Source organism: Ischnura elegans, chromosome X (genome assembly GCF_921293095.1).
Source record: "Ischnura elegans chromosome X, ioIscEleg1.1, whole genome shotgun sequence".
Taxonomy (NCBI): domain Eukaryota; kingdom Metazoa; phylum Arthropoda; class Insecta; order Odonata; family Coenagrionidae; genus Ischnura; species Ischnura elegans.
In genome coordinates, this window is record NC_060259.1 from 49,225,166 (window position 1) to 49,250,010 (window position 24,845).

General features: G+C 37.3%; 1 protein-coding gene across 2 annotated transcripts in view; it reads right to left on the minus strand.

Moving 5' to 3' along the window:
• Positions 1 to 24,845, minus strand: part of LOC124171419 (Down syndrome cell adhesion molecule-like protein Dscam2) — a 578,614-nt gene that overhangs the window by 330,720 nt on the left and 223,049 nt on the right. The gene's annotated exons all lie outside the window — the stretch shown is intronic.

Here is a 24,845-nt window from a genome sequence, read left to right on the forward strand (position 1 = left end):
CTCCTAACCAGCAGGATGTCCAACCATAGAAGTTGTATGACGTGACGTAACAAATGATAACGATATAAAGACAATGGACGCGTCGGATGCAGCCAAAAGTAGCATCACGGGGCATGGGAGCATGAGTATGAGTTGACAAGCCGTTTTTGCTCTAAGCACGTACGGACAAGCATAGCAATCATTTTTGTGGATATGATTCAGATATCGTTTTTTCGTTGTTTGCTGTTCAGCATACCTAATACTCCTGTCATGTGATCATGAATTCAAAGTTTCCCACTCCTCAGGGAACTATATTTACTATATCTATGCTAAATTCTTCAACTTCCTCAAGTTTACGCCTGAAAATATTGAGGGAATTAAACTCAATATTTTCGAAAAAAAAAGACTTCTAATCTAACCCGATTGGAATGGTTCATCTCGCCGAGAGACTGAATGGGGTATCGTTGAGCAAGTCCCTCGCCTAAGAGCCTCAAAAGGGGCCATTTTAAGACCTGCAATCCACGGCCTCCCTCAATCCCCACCTGCCCACCTCCTTCCTAATTGGTTTCCGCTCGCCTCTCCTCCGGGCAGCCACACACCCTCACTCCCGGAAAACCATCCCGGAGAGCACTCCGGAGTGAACACCTCTCCGGCCCACTTAATGGGAGAGGCAATCCGGTGGGTGACGGCCCGACGGTGATGGATTGCCGGCGGGGAAAGCCGCGCGGTCACAAAACCGTGGGCGCGACGACTCCGAGGCCTTCTCTCCGATCGCGGGGCCCTCTCCAAAGGCCCTTCCGGCCATTTTAGACCGAATGGCGTCCCGAAGGTGCGAGCCCGCAAAAACAACATCCCTCTCCTTCGGCTCTTGGCAAACGTTGGAATTCAGCTCTACTAGTTTTTCCCCAACACAAATATTCACTCTGATAAAGATTAAGATGATCCATTATCCATTCATCTTGGAACATTTCTCCTGATAAAAGCTATTTCGCGTTTGAATTTCAGTTCCAGCAAAAAATGATTTTTTTAATAAGTTTGATGGAATTACGTTGGCGCTGCAGTTAGAAAAATCGTTATTCAGCAAGTAATAAGGTTGCATGGCAAGAACAGCGAGGTTTAAAAATAACAAAAAACCATATTCACGCTTAATATTAAATGGAAAAGAGGAAAACACTAAACTTAACTTAGACTGGTTGGATAAGATATGGATCGCTTGTGCCTACGGAAATTAGTTAGTTTACAATCTGGTGCTCCTAAACCACATCGCATATGGCCAAAAAGTTTTATATTTCAACTCATTGGCTTAAGCATTCAACGGAAAGTAACTCATCCTAATTTTTAAAAAGTGAGCAAGCATTACACCTCATATAAACAAGCGTCCATTGGTTTCCTTGATGGCATTGCAAGAATGCAAAAAGCAAATAAATGTGATCTAAACCGAAAGAAATTGTCGTAAGATACTCCAGCCACATAGCTGCTCCTACCTACATGAAATACAAACGGGTTGAAAAATTAGTCAATCTCTCAAGAATTGATGACGTTGCTATCACATCGAGCAAGGTGCAAAAAAGTGTGAAGAATAAATTGTATCAAGGGTGCCCTTAACGAATATTGCGTGGGAATAAAATAAATAGCGATGCGCAATGGCTGAATGGAGTCAAGGATGAATGATGATTAAGGGCCTAAAATTAGAACTGTGCATGTCAGATCTATAATCATAATTAGGAATGAAACAACTATATTAATGCAATAATCCTGTGATAAATATAAGCCAGTGATTACAAACCAACAAGGCTCAATTAGAGAACCTTCCTCAGGCATTTTAGCTCCAAGCAGCAATCAGATAGCGTAAAATTAGTCGCATCACCTGAGGGAACACAGCGTGAGGCATTAAGATGAGATGATAGGGTGCTATTGATTCAGAGGAAGGAAGCATAGCTTAATAGTCTACCGCTGCGATATTATATTAAAACCATACATATATACATTTATTTCGTAAAAATATGGTTATTCATAGTATAAAGTTCATTTCATATTATCCTTGCATGATTCGTATGCAAACACCTGTAAAAATATTTTGAAACAGTGAATATTTTAATGCAGTTCATCATTATTAATAAAAAGGAAACGTTCTCTGCATTGAATTTTTTTATATAATGGTAGCGAGGTATCCAAAAGAACGCAATGTGTGATAGGATATGGTATTAATAAGGACTGTTGAAGGAATGTCGCCATTATATTAAGCGTCTAAGAAGTAAGATAGGAGCAATATATTATGCCAACGATAAAACATGAATCTGCAACCATGGGCAGCCTCATCTTAAAGCATGAAACAAAAACTTGAATTGAAATGGTAAATCTATATTTACACGGCAGGATATGACCAATTGACTGACGTGGCCAAAACGTGAGGTTTGAGGAAGGATGATCTATATGAATCAAGGAATTACCTACCTAATAATTAACGCGCCCATAAAAATAAAACTGAAATTGCGTAAGATAATGTAATGGGATACTAGATCAAAAAACCAATACCACTGTTCTGAAGGGAGATGCCGCGTGAAAACCTCGACGTTAGCGTGCCTGCAAAAACCAATCTAACTCAAGTGAATGAAATTACAATCCAATGAAATTGCGAGCATAAAATATTTTAGCTAATACATTCCGCAGTTTCGCTGATAGAAATGTAATGCACATTCATATTTCACTGAGCTGTTTCGTTCGAAAAGTAATTATTGGAAATAATATTTGCCTTGACCTATATTTTTTATGAAAAATCGCCCTTTTCAAAGAATTCCACGGCTCATGTTCTCAACGGAATAGGACTCTCGGAATGATTGATCTAGATTCTATTTCTAGTCCTTCTCTTTCTACAACCGTGAGCCGAGCGAAAAAAAAAGAAAATTTTCCGTTACTGTAACGTAGACGCACGCATTCGAGCTGCTTAAATAGAAACGGACAGCCAAGGCAATAGAGCACTCACCCATGGAAACTGGGAGAGGTCTGAATCTACTCCCTTTGTCACAACCCATTGGTTGATTTGAACTAGAGTTCAGCCGGCAGCTGGTTCACTTTTTTACTTCTCTGTCCTATTTTTTGCAGGACCAACGAGCGGAAAAAATCGAAAATTTTAATTCCCACGTAATTCTAGCCCATCGGGAAAATGTAGGCCACTGTCGGAGATTTTCATGGGAAACCTTCCCATCTGGACCAAAGGCTCTTTATGGAGGATTTTTGCCTAAGATCGTGAATTCAAAGGATATTTCATGTAGCCAAGAGAGGTATTTCCGATTATTTCAACCAGTGATGAACCATTTACCTCTCTTTTTTACTAATCAATGCTCAACATAGCAAGGGAAAGAGATTTGCATTAATCAACCCAACAATCCATCCAACGATACGAAGTTTTGATGGTTTTAAACGCTTGATACTTTGGAACTCATGAAAAAATTTCATGATCGACTGCTTAATAGATGTTTATTAAAACCCTTTATTCGAGACAAGCTAAACCACTGCTATTTCATTAAACCATTTTCTTACTTTTTCTTTCAGACTTCCTTTCATCCTATTTTCAGTCATTACACCAGCCACGAAACCTAGGCGCGTAGTTTTCTAGGTCATTCATCGTAATATCGATATTTTTCTCCTAATCCTTCCCCCTTGATAACATGACATTACCTCAAAAGAGGATTAAATATTTATAAATTTACTCAAGCTGTACGTAATCAACTACGTAAGACCATTACGGATAAATTATTAGAACTAATTTCGTTCATGAGGAAAAATATCATTTTCAGGATAGAAGGTGTTAAAGCCAATAGCCAAATTGCAATTTTTACGTAGGTGGTAAAATATAGAGCAAAAGCGTGAAATATAAAGAAATAAAGAAAATATAAAACAAAAATAAATGCACAATGTGGTATATTTAAAAAATCAAGTTATACTGTTACTTTGTACAGTCAAATTTTGTCAAAATATGCTTATTATTTACCGCGACATAGTTGGTTATCCAAATGATAAACGCCGAAATTAAAGTGATTATATTTTTTTTTAACTTCACATCTAAAAACACTCAATGTAGCAAATAAAAAATAACACAAGAGTAATGTCACTAATTTCTAAAGTCAGGCTAATTTATGCGGCAAATGGCTACTCAAACAATATCAAGCTTCAACTCCGCTATATATATGTTAAAATTTATTTAATAGCCATTTTGATTTTTATTACAATCAAATAAGCGTCAACATGTACCATATTTTTTGTTACGTGAGCAACATTATATCTCGCTTTCGATTAGCAATCTTACTATATTTCTTGCAACATCTTCAACCTATATAATTCGGTCATCTACTTTCATTAATTCACAAGTGTTAAAACGCCTTCAGTATGCACTATCACTTTCTTGAATCTATTCATAATATAGTGAGAAGCACCAGTAATGAGTGCCGTAAACACAGCTAGGACATGGCGCAGATACGTTCTTTCAGCGTTTCGTACTCTACTCTTAAACTGTTACTTAGCCGTCAAGATGGCCTTATCTGCAGAAAATTTTTCTCCATTCCCATGTAGCTCATCCGTCTCGCTCTCAGCGCCAGCTATCTCAAATGCGGGCGTCATTCAAATTCATTCCTTCGCCAATCAGTCATCCACGAAATACGTGGCTTTTATTCCACGACGCTAATTCTAAGGAGCGTTGGAAAAGAAAACTCGCTGTACTTTTCATACAGCCTGTTAACTTACTACTGCTTCGATAGCTCCCTTCATCAATGATGCTACGTAAAGAAACTCTATACCTTCCTAGGATACTATTAACAGGAAATTGTTCATCAGGTAATTGGCTTAGCACATATACAGAAGAAGAAACCCAATGAAAAATTTTTCTTTCGGAATATTTTTTTCTCACTTCAAGGGAAGGTGAAATTCAGGCTTCTAAGGAAATTACTTTTCAGGAGCCCTAATAACTCAAAAAATTAATATCCAATGATTTCTTTTCTATTTTTTATAATAGGAACTTTACAAAACGAACTAACTATAAAGGGAGCATTAGTAGACATAAATGTAAATATTAACATAATTTTTTTAATTTTTCAAAGTAATTTTTTTCTTAAATGTCAAGGATAACTGTATTCACATGATAATGATCATTGAAGTTCCTTCTCTGATATTAGCTGTTTTTTTTATATTTCAACCGTATTCGACTAGTATAATACTATTACATGAGCTTTGTATAAATATGACAGTAATAAATGTGTTGCAATTTTCATTCCGGCTACTAAATGCATTGATATATAATTATACGAAAATCTAAAACATGTATCGGTTGCCTACTAAATACAGTGAGGCCAGTTGTTAATGACTATTTCATTTAAAGCCTAAATTAATACATTTCTGCTTTTTGTGTTTCCTCAGGAATTTGAAGCTAAAAAATTCTAAAACCAAATAATGTGACCTGTTACGGCGATTCTTTTTTTTCTCAAACGAGAAACAAAAGTAAGTACCAGATTATGCGCTGCTACGGAGTGGATTGAATATTCATCGGCTGATCCATCATGTAAATTTGTGATTCAGTGACTTTAAGCGATAAAAATTCCGTGTAGAGATTTAATCGCCCGAAAATAAGCCTTCCATGAATGGCCAATTAATGAGCGAAGCTCAGACTAGGATCACGTCAGCTATTAGGAACAATGAAATTTCTCTTTAAATCTGGATTAAAATACTTGATACAATAATTAAAGGCACATACTGGATAATTTCAAGCACTAAAAAATTGAAAATGTGTTGCCTGAGCCATTTTTTCCCAAACCGTTGTCCACATATGCAGCGCGTGGTACGCTAGTTGCTGGGAGGAAAAATTAATGAATTTTTTTTTGAATCTCGTATGTTATATGCATTAGTTGACTTCAGCATAAATTAGCATCAATTAACCTGTGGAAAACAAGGGATGGACAATAAATTATCCCATGAAAGATTATTAGAACTTGAACGTCAATCTTAGTGTCATTATACATTCACTACTACCTAATTATTGCAAATTTATTTTCTTTTTGTGTTAAACTGAGATAATCTTGCGATGATCAATTTATGGAATTTGAAACTTCGAAAGAAAAATATACATCACCAGAAAATATTTTATTGCAACGTTAACAGTTTCGTTAAAGTTGCTCTGGTCATAGCTTCCATAAAATTTTATTATTAAAAGCTATTTTATCATGCCTGGATAAACATTTTCATGAGCAGTGAAGTCCATGATTTCTTTCAGCTACGGCCACAGGTGTGCCTGAGAGTTGTTCCAAACTGAATGGCTATGCTAAAGCTTTCAACGATTCTCAAATTAGAGTTAAGGGGTACTTAATAATAAGAAAAACCATGCGTTGTTCGAAAAAAAGTATTCACGAGTACACAGACTCAACCTTGGAGCACCATTTAATGTGAAATAATATCACTCAAGTGGGAATATCAAATACAAAAATCATAATCAATTAAAGAGTAAGTATTGAAAATACATATATATAATATTTCAAGGCCTGCCGCGTGAACATCGGTGAAATATAATTGAATTGCCATAAGCAAAAACTCCCCTGGACCGGAAATCTAACCAATTTTTTCTCGTGCCAATTCATGTATTTTACATGCACTCCATTTTGTGGAAGATCGTGATCACTATCATTATCTGAATTTCGTCTTATTTATAAAAGATTTCCGCGTACCTGGATCCCTTAAGCGCGTGAAGGCCCGACAATATACGTGGATAGTTGTTTTTTTCCTACCCAGCCTCACTTTGAACAGACATGACCTGCGACGCTGACATTGTCACGTGCAAAAGGGCATTTTTCCGCCATCAGATCTGGATGGCATAGCCGTGTTAGCCGCAAGGGTTAAAGGGTGGGGCGGGAGGCATGAGTTCTTGGCAGGGCTAGGGATCACTGCACCACTAGGATTAACCAGGGTATGCGCTCACTCAAGACGAGCCCCGGCATGTTACCTACAACGACAAGGGTTTCACGATCCGTGGTATTCCGATGCGAGAGTCGCGATCAAGTTGTGGCGTGCAAGTGTCGAGGGGAGCGTTGTTCCAGGGAGGGCGTGAGGAGGGTGGGGGTGTGGCGGGGGGTGTGGCGGGGAGTGCAGGGGATGGAATGGGGGCGGGGGAGAGGAGGAGGAAGTGGGGGTTCTCATGGGATGAAAACCTTCGGCGGAAGTGGATGGAGATGAAACGCTGGGGTATGAGGAATATTGATCACATAAGTCTTTCATTCGAAAGCACGTAGAAGTAGAATCTAATAGATCAGCGGTTCCCAACCGGTGGTATGCGTACCCCTTGGGGATATTCGCAAAAATAATGGGTAATGGTGGACGCCAGGAACTATGTATCTCTTAACCAGGACATATGTATACGTATGACATGGATACATATGTCCAGGTTATATCATATGTATACATATGATATGCATTTAAAACAAATGCTCTATTTATAGTTATTTAATACTTAAATTGTCACCTACTTGTAGTTAAATTATGCAATAAAATGTGCAAGTTTCATCTTTAGGGGTACAATATTAGTTATACACATAAAGAGGGGTACGGGAGGAAAATAAGGTTGGACCGCTGCAATAGATAATGGTGGTCCGTTCCACTCATGCCTGTCCTATAAAATCAGCGAACTGCGCAAGGCTAAGAGATTCAAAGTACGCCTCGTGGGGGTGTATTATATATAGAGGCAAAGTAACTTTTTTATCTCTGCAATATAACCATCACAACACGCTCGGCTGTGACTTGAGGATACTTTTACGCATGGAAAGTGGGATAATTAATTTATCTATGGCGTATAAACACATAATGAATACAGGCTAGCCTAATAATATATATATTATATCATCGGAAGATGCTGAAAGACGGAAAAATAATTTTTGATAGCATGAAATATGTAACAAAAAGGTAAACAATAGTTATTAACCTTTAATAAGCAAGTACTACAATTCACGATCCATAAGTGAGTTTATATGTTTTTAAATTCTACTAGTATTCTATTAATACATGATCGCTGTTCAAAACAGCATACTAATTACAATAACAGACGAAAACGCAGGAGAAAGGGAAATAGTAGAGAGACATAATTTGAAGACCCTTGCAAGTTTCTCTGATTTACTGAAACTAAAATAGAATCGGCTTATACTAATATGAAAATCCAACATATCTTTCTATTTCTCATTGTAAAACATCAAGCATAGTAAATGGTTATCTGCTACGATGTTTGACTTGTCGCGGAGGCGATAAGTGGCACGGAGATGAAACAAAGAACACAGAGAGGGAATAAAGATCATAAGGTGGTTACAGCTTTATTTAACTTGAGCAGAACTAGAATTTGAAGCCTTGGCCACGAGGTCGCAAAACCCTATGTCCGTTTTGACGAACTACTAACGGTGGAAAAATGTTAAATGGGTATTCCTCATGCTATACCAAGATGCAAAACATCGAAATAGATCCACAGATCAATGTTTTCATTTGAGGTTTCAAAGCTGCACTTAGAGAACGAAGTGTGAAAATTATAAATTAGAAGGGTGAGAACAGTACTGATATTTGGACGAAAACGATTAAAAAATTAAGCAAATTCCTATGCATTTTCCTGCATTCCGAGGTTTGCGATAGCGTACTTCGTAGCCCAACTCCAAATTCAGGAAATTTATCTTTTAAAGTATTCACTATGCGTTGACTCTTAAAGCTCTCAATATACTCAGAAAGTCACCTTTAATCTACTGAATCTGCTCCCTTATTAAAGCGAGATGAAGTGCCCTTTTAATGAACGGCGATGATATTACGACGACATTAATTGCATTCTGCTGAAATTCTCGACAATTTGGTGGAATGTAGGACGTTTATGAGGACATAAACTTCCCATCGGCCAGCTCGCCGTTTAATAATGCACTTAAGTCCCCTTCCAATAATCACCACTCAGTTATTTACGTTACGCATGAATCGAGGCACTTTTAGTACTGATAATCCCACCAACCAAACGCAAGTCTTTTTATTATCCAACTCCGAATTTCGGCAATATATTTTAAACAAGCTAAAACAAACACAGACAGTGGGTGCAGAAGATCTGCAAAAAAATATTATGAATTGGATGGCGAGGATTCTCATTGAAATTTTTAATTCATTAATTTTTAGCTAGATATCGGCATTATTATCAAAGTGAATGCGTATTTACTTTTGAAACCCCAAACCAAATCCCAAAATATAATTAAAACTTCTGGAAATTCGGTGAAATATCGGAAGCTAGAGAATGTATTTATTTCGCAGGAAAACTGTCCTCATAAAGGCCAATATACATGAAAAGGGATAAATTACACGCTTTTTCCAAAAGCATTGTGAACGCACTAAAAAAAGTTTTTCATCACTCTGAGAATGAAGCGAGGGGGTTAGTTAGGTTTATTAGGAATAAATTGAGAATGGCATGAGGTGAGTATAGATTGGCGCGCAATAATATTACCTAAACCCAATCAGCATCCACGATTTATTCTGCGAATGATAAAATGGTCAGCTTTTTACTTTTTAGTTCATTCTTTATTGTTTCTGGGAAAAAGCTTGGTTTTATTGAACCAAATTTTACTTTTATTTTCACTTTACAGTGGTGAATCTAAAAATGGATTACATAAGAGCCTTTGGAGAAATTTCAGCCAAAGAGTTATAACTAATGTGATCTTTCAGATATTTTTGAATAGATGACATCATTATTATTCATATATGAATATTTAAATCAAAAAATATTTTTCTACAATAAAATTTATTGTTAATAATTTTCCACAAAGAAAATAAATTGATAATAAATTATTAATAAATCAAGGCACAATGGAAGAAAATTGGAATGCTTGAATATTTATGCTGTGCTTTCATCAAAAACAAGCAGATGTGCAAAATTTCAAGCTGAAGTGGGCTAGAAAACAATTTTAAGATTTCATCCATGAATCAGACAAACATAAGAAGCAAGAAAAGAGAAACCGCGTGAAAAATAATGAAAACCACTCAAAGGAATTGAAATTAGCATTAAAAGTCTTACATCGCTCAAAATTACTTGTTAAAATGCCAACAACCTTATGTATGGAACTCCATTATAAAATAAGGGGGTGTTGAGGCCAGAATTATTATCATCCAAAGTATCTTTGTGCACCAATGATGTAGAATTTGATAGAAATTGATATGGAATGACGGAGAAAAGAAAACATTTAAAAAACTGAATTCTTGAATAGCAAAGTAAATCATTTAAATTTTCCATATCATACCTTTACAAAATGTTACGATCCAGCACCAAAGAACAATAGTCAGTATAAAAAAATAAAAAAAGTAATTTATAATGAGTATACATTGAGTAAATATTTTTTCAAACGTTTATCATATCATCGATTATTATTTTTAAAAGATAAATATCAAATCACTATTATCTCCAGGATAATCGCTCAATGCTTGAGCCTGTTCTGCAATTAGAAGCCTCCGTTACACATTTATAATGAATATCCTGGTAGTTTCACTAAAATTTCCGCAAACGGACGAACTGGAGCCAATAATTGCGACTTATTATTCCGCTGAGGTGATTTAGGCGAACTTACTCGATTTCCGCCTGCTCTATTTGCACTCCCAGGGCGCGCTGATGGGCCTCGCGTTGCTTGAGCATGATTGCGCCGCGGCGGAGACAGGGTGGAGAAGCAGCGACCGCAGCCAATGGCGCCCCATCTCATTAGATCCGAGGAATGGGAAGAAATGCTCTGTGAAACATTGCTGCTTCGCTCCCGTGGCATGAGCCTTTATGGGATGCTTAGAGTGTCGGAGACGTTTTTAAAAGGAATCCGAACGAGGAAGCCCTCGGCCTCCTCTACCCCCACTCGACCCAATCCTTTTGAGAGAGATGCAGAGGCTGGCACAAAGGGCAATGATACCCACGCTCCTCGCCACTCCACACTATCACCGTGACGAGAGGCTGAGTGAAGAGTTCCCAAGGGCGGAAGAAAGCTCAGCGCTCACAATAAATATGAAGCAAAACGGGCTATTCGTCCGCACTTACGTAGGCTTTTCCTGATAATGTTTTCTAAGGGGACTGCATAGAGGAGGCCCATTTCCATCCCATAGAAGGCTCATTTCTGTTGCCACTTCGGTCGCATTTTAATCGCTTTTCATAAATGTCCCCAGCGTGTTGATGAGAGCAATGCGATCCACTTTTATTTCTAATATATTGCAGTACAATGCTTGTAATTGTGAGAAATAGCATTGAGCTTTTAAGCATTTGATAGATCACATAATCATGTGTATAAATTTAGGCTAAGTACAACCGCTAATTATAGCTAATTTATCTCTGAAAATCGGATCAATTTTTCCGTCAGCTACTTGAGTGGCTTTTAAATGCGCGGTGGATGAAAACACATTTACAGGCCAACTTGAGGATTTTCTTTTGTAATATTCGTGATGGTTTCATTTATTTTTTTCCGAACAACCTTTGTTCATTTTCCTTGCATCGAAAATACTGAACGCTTACTATTTGCTTTTAGTAGGGTATTAAGGAACATTTGAGGAACTTTAGGATGGATAACGCCGTAAAATGTTTCCAAAGATGCATTTACAAACAAATTCTCTTATTGATTCCTGGGTAAATGAATCATTGAGTAAAACAAGCCCCAGATGAATTTAATTGTGGAATTATGATAGCCAGCTATGGCGGTGAAATCATTGATTTCTAGTTTTTTCCACACATACGTTTTTGATGCTTATTCGACCTATTATTAAAATGCAAGTTATTTTATGCATGGAAAAGAGCAAAGCTACTTAGTACCTGAGGGTACTTAGTTATCAAATTATGCTAAGCTATGTATAAATATAGTAATTGATAGTAGATATTGTTCAAATAAAAAAACAAGGACTGCAATTTAACCTTAAGCGACTTGTTTGACGTAAGCGATAAAGTATTCAGCTCAACTTTTTCCCTTGCTTAACCTATCAATTTGTTCTCGTGCACATGACTGAATACTACGTAGCTCAACGCTTTTGGAGATATCACTCAAGGTTCCTACTCACTCCTTTTATATCCTCGCTAAGTAGGAAAGTTATAAAGTATTACTCAAGCTTTCTTTTAACTTCATTATTGCCTCTGAATGAATGGTTCACCAGGTTAACTTCGGTTTTCTATGACTTCTCAATTGAAGCACTGAAATTTTCATAACTTCATCATGAAAATGAAAACATGGAAAAATTAAAAAAATCCAAATGGCAATATTCCACAGAAACAGGATTTGAAATTCCCTTCCCATAAAAATTCTTGCCACGATTCTTGCCAATTCCGTAAAATAAGATATGAGCCAGCATTGATTACAGATACATCAAACTTTGAGGGATAACAATTGTAATTAAGTAAGTGAAAACCAGTTGGTAATTCTGCTAGGCTGTGTCAAAAAAGTTACATGCAATCAGTGAACATACACCTTTAATCTCCCTAGACTTTCTTCTTCTGATACTTCATTGAGGCTCCCGAAGTCCATGATTGATAAAAAATAAAATTAATATACAAAACCTTTTCGGGTCTTACCGTCTAGTTTAGGTTTTATCCTGACGTTTCGAGACCCCTGCTAGGCGCTTCTTCAGAGGTGATTGATCACCTTTCCTCGAATGTGGTTTTTTCTACTGATAACTATTTTCAACTGAGCTACAGTTAATTGCACCAATCCAGAAGAAGCGACCAGCAGAGGTCACGAAACGTCGGGATAAAACCTGAAGTACGCGGTAAGACACGAAGAAGTTTATTATTTTTATCAATGAATAAAATGTCTAGAAAACTGCAAAATATATCGCGCTCACCAGGATCTCTGAAATGCGGCAGCGTTGGCCCTAGTCCGCCACGCCACCCACTCCAACAGCGGAATCACCTTCTTGCTCCTTCCTCCCGCAGCACACAATATTCTGAGGAGCTTTTTTAAACGCCCTCCACGCCGATCGTCTTCGTAAGCGCCGCAACCGTTAAATCCCCTACCCCAAGTAAACGCCGGAGTGGCTCCCGTAAAACACCTGCTCTCACAGCGTCCTTTTTGCCAAACCACTCGGTATGAATGGAAAGACCGCCGCCTTCAGCAAGCCCCCACGTTAAAGCCCTCCCCTCCAAAAGGGGCCGGGGAAGGACTTAAACGTCGAAAGCTTGGGGGATACGTTCATAAAAATGCCGCGTTTTAATAGCCGTTGGGACTTCCACCGAGCAGAACGACCTAACGTCCCACCCCAAATAAAGCTAATGAACGGAGTGATATTCTTAATTGAAATAATTATGAGACGGGTGGCGGGGCGTGAGCTTAAAAGGATGGTCTGGCGTTTTTTTTTAGATTCCTTCGCCTAATTCGATTCCGGTTTTCTCGCTAGGAAATGTGATTTAAGGAGCGGGGGAGAAGAGTAAACCATCTTTTTTTTTGGGTCGACTTAATTTGTTGACTTCCTATAGTGGATTTGTTTTCTTAAAGCAAGTTGCGGTGTCTGAGTATCAATTGGTTCCATCACGTCTGAAAAATTAGGAAAAAATTGGGCGAGAAAAAATTACATTCGTGCTTTTCGGCAAATAGAAACCGTACTCAAGTTGAAAGAAAGGATAAATCACAAGGACACAAAAGCATCTGAGGAAAATTGAACACTGAAATACGGAGAGGCAATTCAAGAGGAAAACGTAGTGATAAGCTACGCTAAGAAGTTTTAGTCGGGTGATTGTATCTCCTTGGGTTTTCAACCAGACAAACAGACATTTCAAATGTGCTGTATGCCTTCGTCATCAGGATTTGGCCTTACAATAGCCTTCACAACTATTTCAAAATCTTGGCAAAAATGAACATTTCACTCTTGACACTTATTTCTCGGAATATGGTACCCGAGTCGGAAATCAAAACATGGAAGTCATTGGGACATTCCCCCGGCTGAAAAATAGAGATTACTTCCTGAAGACTTTGCCTGTTTGGTTAAATGAAGAAACGCCATTAAAATGCCATCTTGAAAAAAGCCTAATTTTTGCCCTGGATTTCAGCCTTTCATGGAAAATGGAATTTTTCAATGATAACTATTCTTAAGTAAGCTACAGTTAACCGAGTAATATTAATACGACACTGCACTTTCCCGGAAACTGGGCGTTATCCGAGGCTCTATAGAGGTTAATGAGCAAACTGACACAAAGTCTTGGTTATCATGGAATTTTTTACCACTTTATCCTTTATAGTTGTCCAATTACATTTCAGTGATCCAAACGAAATTTCTGACGGTTTCTTTCTAGTTATTCAACCAATTAATGGCGGAAAGTAAAAGGTTACCGTAGCTCTTATCGTAACAGGTATTTTCCTGGCCTTCAAAATTCCAATGTCTTAACTGAATGCATCTCATTCATTTCAAATAAAGCGAGAGTAATTCCGAGAGTGATAGAATTTAATATGAGACTGCCAGTAGTAATACGCATATATTCAAATTGAACTGACCCAGTACTCTGGCTATAATTTCAGATATTTGACATAGTAAACAAACGTCGAGCGCTTTCTCCGAATTTCAGGAAGCACGACTAATGCTTACGAATGACCAATGGGAGTAGTGATGGCCTTTGTACTCGGTCTGTTTATTTGCAGATAACAGCGATCATGAATTTGAATTATTGGGTCATATCTAAACAAAAGCATCTGTCTTCAAATTACTATTGCAAAAATAAAAATAAAAATAGTACTTAGTTTTATAAATAATTTCATGCATAAGTTGCAGTCAGGTGCTCTGATATACATAAATGTACAATAACAAATCTAAAATAATAAAATAACGGTAGCATCAAGGAAATATTTCTTTCAATACATTTGATATACCTCGTCGAGGGAATATGCAAAAATCCCCATTGTTATGCAGTTTCAAATAAACTTCGGAAGATAAGTAATTAATCCAATTCTATCCCATTAACAGCTATTCAAGTTCTTCATTATGAACCCATTATTATAAGGGACTGGGGATAGGATTATGACGCAGTACGTGTCAGAAATTAAATCCACCCACGAAACTTTCAACGCGCATCTTGAGAAGTCATCCTCATTTTAGAGCTCCCACCCGATTAAGACAAGGGATAACCTTTAGAGCCGTTGTGCAATCTAAGGCGGCTTTGGAGAAATATAGAGGTATCTCGTGGTTTACTAAGAGCCGAAGTTGGGGAAGAGCTGCTAATATTAGCTCATCGTAACATACGGCCGTGTTTACTCTCACTAGGTCCAAGTAAAGAGAAATGCTCAATCGCTTGGCAAAGATTGAACTTAGGACATGTTTTTATGGTGCACAATATAAGCTCAGAGCTAGGTATTAATTTTGAATGATGGCAAGATAGGTAGAAAATGCTGACGGAAGCAGAGAGAAGCGTGGTTTCTCAGAGATAAACTATAGTCAACCTCCCTTGATTTTACGTTTGGCACCGTGAAGTATAGACCACACTGAGAATTTTTTCGAATATCCTTCCATGAAACCACTATGAAAGTAAATAAATGAGAACAAAATGACAATCGAAGGTAAAATGATGGAGAAAAATGCTAGGCTATTTTCACCTGGCTTCTTATAAAGAAAAAAAGCATAAGATAGCCCAAAAAAGAAGGACTATGAGTTTGACTAGATACCAAGTTCCATATGGGCAATAAAAAACATGCAGTAATCATACGTAGGTATTTTAAGCAGTCTTGAGGATAGGATTATTGAAGCTAAAGCACTACACGTCATTTTGTTATGTTCTCACGCCTTATACTCGTATATATTGATCAAAAATAAAATAAGTTTTATTTATACATTGTAAAATCTGCATTGGATTAAAACATAAAAACCTAAATAGCCCTGAGAAATCAAACGACCTCCAAAACTCACCCCGTTAAGTGATTTGCGATTTCCCATTCACATGAATCAACCGATCCATCTCAATATATAGTATATATAACCTTAAATTTTGCACCGACAGCTATGACAAAACACAAAAGTACTCACATTCAAAACAAGTACGACTCGGCGTTGTCACATGTGAAGAATATTCAAGTCATCAACCAGGAAAAGTCAAGTCCTTTTGATTTTAATTATGTTACGAGAGGGCTTGCCGATTTTTCACCCAATCACTCCGTCCGCGGGAAGTTGGATAACTGGGGGAGCTTCAAAGCACGCATCAAGAGAGCGAGATTAGGATGTCAGAACTCTTAAATCCCCAACAAAAAAATAAACAGTCGTTGGCGATAAATTCTTGCAAATTATTGGCAATTAAGTATGCAACACTTGTTTGTGAAACAAAAACATCCCTTTCTAACATGCTCATCAAGGAAAACAGAATTTTTAACTATCATTTTAGAATAGCTATCTTTCAGTCTTTCTATATTTAACTTCAATCAAAAAGAGTTTTTGGCCATTTATTGAGTGGTAAATTTTACCCATGGACGCACTTGGGCATCCATATAAATAAAATAAGTTCATCATTTAATTAAAACATTTTGAGCTACATAATCATAGGGTGTAGCGTCATCCTTGCTTCGTCTCTTGGCGATATCATTCCGCGGATGGAAAGTAGCGTTCGACAAAACAGCATGAAGAAAGTATTATGTTATGTAAGTCAATGCCGTGATTAGTATCAACTTTTGTACCCGTAGAAATAGCAAATGTTGTTATTTCAACGGTAGAATGTTTGGCAAAAATATATTTTTTACTATCAAATACCCCACTTCTACGTTTTAAGTGGCCCGAGAGACTAACACCATGATAGTTTTCGTCGTTGGCATAGGAAAATGAATCTTATCAGCGATCGATGTGTGAAATATTGGTTTAACGTTGGCTCTGAAATTTGTACATTATATTGGAAATGTTGAAACACATTCTGCATTAACTAATTGTTTAGGATTTAAAGGTGCCCCTGCGAGAGACCCGTTTTAAAATCAGACCCTTGGAGAAAATTTGATCTCATTGCCTATATTCATTCCTAATGAAAGCTGGGATACCTTTCCAAACACGATGAACGATGAAAATTCCAAGCCTTTCTCATTACGTAATGATTTCAATGGATCTTCATCCCCCGAACGTTTTCTAAAAAATAATTTATATCCACTAAAATCAGCGAAATCTTGATGCCTTGGTATTGATGGTTGGTATTTTACGGCTTTCATTCTATTTTACTCTTAGTAGACTCCGATGCAGTTGAAAATAGGAAACAAAAATACGGGATCAAAATTAAATGAAGGCAAACAATTAAAATTACGGTGAGAAAATCAATCATATATAAAAATTTTTGAAGATAAATCCAAAACAAATTCCTGTTTAAAGGTCTCAATTATATTGGAACGTATAAAAAGAGTTGATTGTTATTTTACTGCTCGTTTTTGCATTAAAACCACTGTAGGTGTTCAGAAATATTGGAGCATGAAAATTTTTCCAATTAATGACATCAAACCAACACTTCTCAGTGACAGCTAGTTGAAGCAATGATGATGATAAATATTACGTTATCGATATCATTTGACACTGCGCAGAAAATAAAAAATCCGAAAATGTAGCCATTGTGGAATGATAAGTGGTGGATGGATATCTACACTGCATGATAATTCTCATTTTTAGTAATTCCTTGCCAATTCTGATTAAAACGAACTTATTACCTCCGCTCTCAAGCAAACGTAATATGGCGTGATTCAGCTGGAAGTTAATCCATAAATTATGATAAAAAAAAAATAATACGTCGAGAGAAAAGTTAAACCCATAGCCGTATTCTTACGGATAGAATTTTGATGGTAAATTCAAATTGCATGATTACGTTCCAACAATGTTGTTCATTAAGCTATTATTTTATTTTTATCTTATGCAGAGCTTGATCTGAAAGCCAAACCTCAACCTCAAAAGATCTGAAAACCATTGTCATGAGCCAAAGCAGCAGAAATATTGGCCGTGATTTTGTCCCACTGTCTTTTCTTGTATGTACCTACGATAAAAACGTAAATTATCGAAAAATTTCTATAAATTTCCGATAGATATCACACTTATCTATTTAAGTAAACTGAAGAATGGCTTCATTTTATTACGGAAGAAATTATTTCCCAGATAAATTTACATAGAATGGAATAAGTAATCCTGCCCATATGTATTAAAATGAGCGACTCCGTGCATTAAATCGGAACACAGCCACGAACTTGACCTTACTTCTTCTCATTCTAAAATCTCTCGGGTGAGTTGCTTGTAGACCGACGACTTTTGCCATCCTCCTTCACAGCAACGAAACGTCAGCCTACAAGATAATCGCCCGGTGGAAAACACGAGAAGATTTCACCAATACTACTCCATATCTATTTGAAGACATGATCATAGAGTCTGACTCCCAAAGCACCAACTTTAGGAGGCACTCCAATGTCTAAGGTACCACCCAGCCACCCACAACCATAGCGCCAGACCAACCAAATTCAATTTTGTCCCTCCTCTCTGTTTACTTAGAAATTCAGTTCGATTCGCGGGCGAAGGTGTCTGTGTGTGGAGCGGTGGTCGGGATTGGTATGGGGAACCATGGGAGCAGGGGAGGGTTTCATTTCGCCGCGAGGGAGGGTGTGGGTGCAGCAGGGATAGGAAAGTAGGGAAAGGTGAAGCGCGGTGCCCGCTACTCCGCACCCGCGGCTTCCTCTTCTTCACCCTCCTCCCTCATGCGTCGCTTTATTTATTCACCCCGTTACCGTTTATGCGCAGATATTTCCCCCGAAGCTCTTTTGCCTGCCGAAGGCGAAAATTTCTTTCCGACGTCTTTTTTTCCTACCTCACGCCATTCTTTTCTCGCGCGCTCATCCCTCCCCTCTAAGCCTATTTATCGCATCCTCTCATTAATAATGCGTCAAAAATTTTATGCGGACCCGAAGATTATTTTTTTTACTTATATCAATACTTGAGAGATCCCACTCCCTTCGTTGTGACGAAAAATATAAAGGTATAAGTGGCCGAGGGGTAGATAAAACTACCCGCAACCTCGATTGTAGGGAAAAAAAAAGAATTTGCGGCGATTGATCATTTTCAGTCCCTGCGCGTGATTTAAAGTGATGGGATTTCGGCTGCTTTGACCGTGACGGACATTTTTGGAAGGGATTTTATGTGCGATGGGACCACTTTTTGTCGACGGTTTGCATTCACTCTCCCATCCGTGATTCCTCTCGCGTAGTCATGGATTTATATTCTCCGCCCAATCATCATTTGTAGTCATCATTTAAAAAAAATGCTTCCTTTCCAATTTTCAACTCCGTTTTCGAAATCAGCTCGCCGTCCATTCTATCCCCACCCTTCATTTTCACACAATTCATAATTTGTTCCGTTTATGAAGTGTCTATTCTTCTTGTATATTATCTCTACGCTTTCCATCATAAATTGATTTCTTGCTCAATCTCTGCGACGGACAGCATTTTCCATTTAATGACCCCATTATTTGATGAAGAATACAACCTCTTCATGGTGCTCTTGTAATGGTGATATCGTTAATGAAAAAATATTCCTTAACTCGACTTATACGAAACTCTTGGCGTCTTTTGATTGGTACTAATAAAATATAAATGTAGTACCGAGGATATGCATAAACCTAACACACAATGTTAAACTTCTGTATTTCCTTACAATGTCAATTAAAGTCATTAGCATATAAGTCAGAAAATATCGGTTATGATATGAGAGTAATTAGGATGAGAAGATAATACCCAAATTTCCTTGATAGATTCAAAAAACACATTGGAATTTTTCTTATTAATAAAAAGTATTAATAAAATGCTTATCAGAAAAAAGAGTTTGTATTGAGTATGAAAAATTATTTAATCATTCAAAATTACTCTTTGATTTCTGTTAAGTGGGAGAGCTTCAGCTCCGTTGATCTGAATTCGGCATGGTGCCTGGAGTAGTACGCGCTACCGCCGAATCTTGAGCTGTAGAAGTCGAGTAGCTGGGTCTTCGTCGTATTTTCAATCGGAGGGGTTGATCGGGGAAAGAAAACTACTTCAGGAGATAACTTGCTTAATATCTCAATGCATTATATTTTTTTAAATCGAATTCCGTGATTTTCGAAGCTAATGAAATATAAATATTCCCACTTTACTACGCATCTCTTTTTTCCTTGCACATAAGGAATTTAGTACACCAATGGGACAAATCCACTGAAATCGGAGAACTTCTAAGCTCAAATCCTCCATGAGGAATGGTAGGACATCTTTTTGTGATCTATCATACCTTTCTGAGTTTGGTTGGCTCAGACGTTAATTCAGCATCACACAGCAAAACATTTCATCTCGAAAATTCTGATTCAATTAACATTCCCATACCTTGACAGTGATCGCAAGCTAAAATCAATATTATTAATGAAAATGGAAAATTTTATGGTGGAAATAGGAATACATAATTATTAGACACGGCATGTTATTATTTAATATAAATCGTTCGATAAATACGAGGCTTAACAAGGTATAAACTAAAGATAGGCTTGAATTCTATACCTACCTACTGAATGAATGCATTTTCCAACTCAATAAACTCAAATGTTTGACCTACTTATTTTGAAAACGTTAATACGGAAATATGTGCATTCCACGACGCCATGAATCATTGAATAGGACGTGTAATCTATATAAAATGTAAAAGTAGTTTAACGACGGAAAATGCGCACCAAAACATCAATTTTTGTTTGGCCTGCGGGTCACTCTAGCCCTCTATTTCACTGACCAGAGCTTCAGGCGACTTTTCCAATATCGAACACCGCGGAGCCATGCATAGTGTCCTTCGTTCGGAGATTTGCTTTCATACGTGGCTTCACACTACAGTGGATACGTCGGCTCCCGAGTGTAATGATCCCTTTTTTTCATGTAACGCACTATTGGCGTGATGCCCGCACGGAGAGAAACACGACGTTCCCTTCCATCACGAAGCATTTTTCCGCTTCGCCGCAGTCAAGAAAACCGGAAGAGAAGGGATTCCACTGTCGCATTTTTCAACTGCTGACACGTCTCCCCGGAGTGAAAGCAAGAAGACTCGAAACGATGAATGCATGTATCAACGTCCTCATTCCTTCACTGCTGGTCCTTCAATCGATAAATGCACAGGGGTGTACGCGGCATAAAAATCTCTTTTCTCATTTTCTGGTGAAAGACAAATGCATGCTTAGAAATTAAAAATGGAGTGTACATTCAAGCACGAGTCCAACTATTCCGCTTTATTATTGGCTTATGTAAATATTTCAGTAAAGTAGCATCGCAGGAAAATCAATTCCCGACGTAACGAATTACCTCCCGGTGATCTCATATGATATCACTTATAAATTTTATTTTTTTAAAATATCTGTCTGTATATTTGAGCATCTAACCACTATCTATAAGGCTTATTTCTCTTGTATCCACTTAGGATTTTAAAACTTTCCCCTTAAAATTAACTGTTATGCGAGATTTTGCTTGACATCTGTTAATTTTTAACTGATCAGGAATAAAATCGCCGGGAGGTAATGGGTTAAGTAACAGGGTTCGTATCCCGACGGGTAATGGAGGGTTTTCTAATCTAATACTACGCGCCAGAGGTAGAAATCGAGGCCTCTGATTAGCAGCAAGTGGTCCACGAGATGTGAAGTTTAAGTTTTATTCAGCTTCAATGTCACTGTGCACCAATCACAGCATCCGATAATTACTATAATTTCATTAAATAGGCCAAAATCCTTGAAATTGTTAACTGTAATCCATGCTACGATGCCACACGAAAAACCCCTCAAAATTTGCTCTTAAAGTATTTTTTATTAGTTTACGATTGAATTTACAATTATATTATTCAAAAAGGTGAATAATGCTAATAAATAAGAGTCCTATCCTGGGAATCAGAGATTTTGGGTAAAAATATTTTCATACTTCTGCCAAACATTTTCTTTAGTGAAAGTAAACCCTGAGACAATAACAAATTATTTACGAATGAAATAAACACCTTCCTCCATGCTTTAAATATATGTATAACGAGGATGTGCAATAGTGGCAGTTAGCAAAGAAAGCCTAAATTTTATAACCTTTTGTAACATGATCCAGTTTATACCTTGAGATAATAATAATTATATTCGGTATAATATTACATATGAACATCCACAAAGAAAATACATGTGCCCTATCTATTTATTGTCATTGTAGAAGAACGGGAGTTTCATCACCGATTTTGAATAAATACCCTTCCTCCTGCTTCAACCTGGTAGGAAAATAGTGTATGTTTATAGTGTTCACTGTGAAATAAGTACCATTAAATGTTGAGAAACTCTCGAACGTTTAACAAGAATGATTTAGAAGACCAATGATACTTTTTTGTGAAAGATATAATATCTGAAAGCATTTATGTCCGTCAAGTCGATAATTTCCTCGAGTTGAAAACCCAAATAAATTTATTGATGCTATTTCATTCCAGTCCTCAACATTTCCAACTGAAATTTACTTCTCTTAAATGTTTTAAAGCCATGCGCCTCGGTGAGTCGACATACGCTATCTAGTCCAGTTCACATTTTCTGCCATTCGCAGGCAGAAAATTCATTTTCGTAATCATCAAATGCCTTATTCAAAAGACCCACCCTGCAGTCAAGAGATAAAATGAAACCATGCTTGAGGGTGAGTTTATCCCCATACCGAGAGAGACAGGATGCTCAGTTGTGAGCAAAGAGATAAAGCGTTTCATAATTTTTTTAGCTAGTGATATTGTGTATTATTCACAAATAAGCACCTTCACCCAGACATCTCTTAATAAAAACTAAATCCATTACATGGACGAGATATTAAAATTTAGATACTCAGTCTGATAATATATAGATCTGTAAAGGAAAAATATATATAATAGATAAAATTAGAATAACTGAAAAATAATTGGAATCGTACTAATGATAGGATGCGTATGTTGAAGGAAGCATAAGTTAAAATATTTCCTACTCTTCACGGCATGGTAACTTTGCTGAGCTAAAATATTGTTGACATGTATCTGTGGAGGTCACACACAATAATCGTAGTTACATATCGATGCAACTGGATTAACACCTTTTAATTCGTCTCTGGGTAATTTCATGCGGTATAAAAGCAATATAAATGCCAATTACTCCTCAATAAACAAATAAGATTTCAGAAGGAAATGATGAGATAAATATAACATGAAATGAAAAATCAAACTGAAATGAATAAGAAGTATATCAGAGTTAAGTAATAATAAATTAATGAATCTTAATGACTTTAAAATACGTAACTTGAAAGCATTTATAACTGCAGGGCTTATGCAAAAAAATGTAAATACCAACGTAGAAAGGTGAATGGAGGAGGCAAATGCCATGACGACGTAGTTTGTACAGGCCCTAAATTGTCCTCCAGTTGTATTTTGGAACTCTTTCTCCTCTATTACCCTTGCATCAAAAGAGTTCGACACAGTAGGTACGTTTTGTTACCAAGAACATTAGCTATCATTAGATAATGAAACTGAAAAGAATGAATCAGGTAAGGGTATGTGTAAACGTTTCCAGAAGGATACTGCAGAAAGTTTAGCAAAATAAAATTCCACAGCCCGAGAGAGGTGTGAAGGCTGTGGGCGAAAAATTAACAGGATGACCAAATACAAAGTAATAATACTAGAAATTTGATTTGCTTTTAGCATTTAGAAAAGCTGTTCAAAGATAGCATGTTGATATAATTTCGATGCAATTAAAATTGCAATGAACGTTTAAATAAGTAGCATTAAGTATTTTAATAATGCACATCCCTCCATCATTATTATTGATAAATTTGTTGCCATTCAATAAAGTGAATATTCTATTAATGACTTATTTGTATTTTGAACTGTTATTGTTACTTTCATAAATTTTCTTTAACAATTGCTAAACGGTGTCTATGAAACTTCGAGTGACAAATACCGTTCCAAAATCTGACGCAACTATCGGAGGAAACTTTTTTTCGCCAAAATGATGAGCAAAAACGAGCAGTTTCTGTAAATTTACATAGCTAAATTGAAATATTTTGCTTCTAAACGGATGGGTGCTCAGTGGGGACATCTCGGAAGAGTAGTTAAAACTACAATCCCATCGCTTCCCCGTAATTAAAACCTCCCTCCCCGCTGGGATCATATCTCCTGCCATGCATATTTTGCGGTCCAGACAGGTTGACATCTACACTCACACTGGTCAGCGGCGCAAGCACGCACCTCCACCGACCGAACGCCATCTGGGCGAGGCCATGTTTACGTTAATCCCCACGCGGCGCGCCCGCCCTCGTATTTACCCAATCACTGCTTTCAATCTGACGGGAAATCCAGAACGCACGCACACTTCAAATACCTCCTTGGCTGAATTTAGAAATACCTAACCTACTTTATAAGCCATTAACTTTGGTTAACATTATTTTGATCCGAATTTCAATTTTTGATTCATAAGGAAACTGCGGCGTCCGAAATAGAAGTTGGAGGGATTCAAATGTGCTCCCGGTAAAGGGACGGAAAGACCTCTTGTCATGAATAAGTGGGCAGGAAATTTATTCCCCACGCCAAGACTAGGAGCAGGATTAACCTTATTAATGTGCAATACCTTGAACTCGAGGAGTAAACAATCCTCCACCGATATGGTTTCGTAACGTAACCAAGGAGGACTCTTTCCGCTGTAGCCTGAAATGCTAATTATGGAAAGCGTTATAACTTCGTGAAGCAAAGTTCGGTCGGCCTGTAAATGAAGCCCTTTCATTATATTCAGAGTCGGAGAGAGAATGGGTAGCACGAGCGGGGAAAAACTGTACTCAACGCCGAAGTATTGACCCGCTTGGATAATTTCATCATACTTTAATGAGAACGATAAAAGTATATCTAACAAAAAAAGCTAAATTCATCGAGTCTTCAGG